The following is a 2476-nucleotide window of genomic DNA, read 5'->3' on the forward strand; positions in this document are numbered from 1 at the left end:
GAAGAAGAAGAAGAAGAAGAAGAAGAAGAAGAAGAAGAAGAAGAAGAAGAAGAAAGTATTTGCTCTCCTTATTCCAGAGATAAGTTATTTTCTGAGAAATGTATCCTTTTTTGCTTTTCTTCATGCTTCCTGGATTATTTCCCTCCCTCCAATTTCCTTTTTTATATATTTATTTTTGGTCTGTTTTTACTAAAGCTGCTACAATTCTTTCCTTTATGATCCTGGGCCATCTATGCCCATATAAGCATGAGGCACTGCACTTCTGACTGGGTCCCAAGCCCGTGGGTGTATGCTGGGGATAACTGATTACATGTTTGTCTGTAGGATTATTGGGCAAAATTTCAGCTGGTGTTTTCTTAGAGAATGGGTGGAGCATTCAAATATCAGGACTTGCGGATTTTGGGGTACAGTCATTCTCCTATGGGGGATCTCCTTCCTACTGGAACATAAGAAGGCCTTCGAGAATCATGGGAGCTGAACACAGGAGTGCTTGGCCCCCACCTCCCCTTCGCTATACAAACTCCAGTGTCAGCCACAGCAAGAGTCCTGAGTTCAAGACCTCTGTGGTTCCCACTTTGCAGAAAGCAAACCTCTGTCTACTTTCTAGCTGGGAAGAGGAGAGTCCTGTATGCCCAATGTGGGGGAGCCATCCTGACTACTTCAACTTTTGCTCAGTCCTTTGGCTTGCAGTTCCACCCTAGTCGAGATCTCCTATTTCTTTCTGCAAAGGGCTTTGGCTTCCTACTACAGCCCAAAGGACACTGGTGTCTCTGCTTTCTCCTCTCTGCTAAGCTAGTTATCCTGTCCATCCTCAAAATGCTGCTGACAACTCTCCTACGTGGTGCTCTCCTCCCCTGTTCTCTTTTTCCTTGTGGATTTATATCCTTGTATCTCATTTGGTCTCCTTGTCTTCACACACAGACAGACACACAGACACACACACACACACACACACACACACACACACACATTTTAGTGAGATTTGGGAAGAAATCAAATATGCTTCATTGCCTAGAAGTCTTTCTTTTTTTGTGTGCAGGGTCTCACTACACAGCTTAGACTTGTAGTGATCCTTCTGTTCTCAGCCTACCCAGTGCTGGGATTACGGGTGCATGCACTACCATGCCTGAACTCAAACGCCAGCTCAGTGTGCCCAGGGGCAGGGCTGGCGCAGCATGTGGTGCCAGGGATCGAACCCAGCCCCTGCTCTTGCCTAATATTTTTCATGTGTTCTCATTTATACTGGGGAGTTGCTGCTGGGAGCGGAAGCTGGGACCTCACATATACTAACCATGCACCCTACCCTGAGCTACAGCCCCAGCCCCTGTGCTATGATTTCTATAAGTTATGGCTAGGAAGTGGAAGTTGTGGGGTCTCTCTCTGTTCTCAAGTGAGTCTGATAGCTGTGATCTTCATAGCTCCTTCGTGGGGACAGACTCCCTAACGATTTAAAGACCTGACACTATCAGCATGCTCATATTTTTGGGTATAAATATGAACTTGTGAGAAATGTACTTTACAAAAGGATTCGGCGATAGGAAGTAGTTATGACTCCTTGTCTATTTAAAGTGAAAGTTCAGTGGTATTGTCTCTCTGGTGAGAGAGACTGAAAGAGTAAATCAGGTCCAACATGTACAATAGATATTGTGAAATGGGAAGAAATTGTTCAAAGGAAAAAGGAACTGGGGGAGGGGAAAGAACAGAACGGGAGAGGGGAGAAAATGCAGGTCAGATAAACTGTTAGTGTCTCTTAGTTCATTGAAAAGGAAGGTGTGTGTTAATATTGACTGGAGAAATTTTTATGCCCATATCTTGCATTCTGAGTAACTCCTTTAAAGATAACAATATGCAATGTATTAACTACTGTTATTCTCTTTTTATTCTGTTATGAAGTTTTGTTTTATCTTTTTCCCATAAAATAAGAAAAATGAAATAAAAATTCATTTGCAAAAATCCAATCTATAGCTGGTAAGACGATCATAACCATTACATGTAATACAGTATGCTTGGGCTGGGGAGAGAGCTCAGTGGTCCAAGTGCCTGCCTGGACAGTACACAGATCCAGCTTTGATCCCTGGAACTGCATGCTGCACCAGCCCCAGAACTCTGGGTGCCTGGTGCCAGACACTGAAACTGGGAGAGGTGGCACACGCCTGTAATCTCTACACTGGGGAGGCTAAGACAGAAGAATCACTGAAAGTCTGAGCTGCATAGCGAGACCCTGTACAAAAGCAAGCAAGCAAGCAAGCAAGCAAGCAAGCAAGCAAGAAAGAAAGAGGAGCTTTAGAAAATTTAAAAATACAGTATATTTTACGCTGGTGTGGTGGTGCACATCTGTAATCCCAGCACTCTGGAGGCAAGAGGATCGTTGTGAGTTTGAAACCAGCCTGGGAGGCTGGGGAGATAGCTTGGTAGAACAAGTGCTTGCCTGCCAAGCACAGGGTCCTGAGTTCAGTCCCCGGTACCACAAAAAAAA

Source organism: Octodon degus, unplaced genomic scaffold (genome assembly GCF_000260255.1).
Source record: "Octodon degus isolate 3935 unplaced genomic scaffold, OctDeg1.0 scaffold00017, whole genome shotgun sequence".
NCBI lineage: Eukaryota > Metazoa > Chordata > Mammalia > Rodentia > Octodontidae > Octodon > Octodon degus.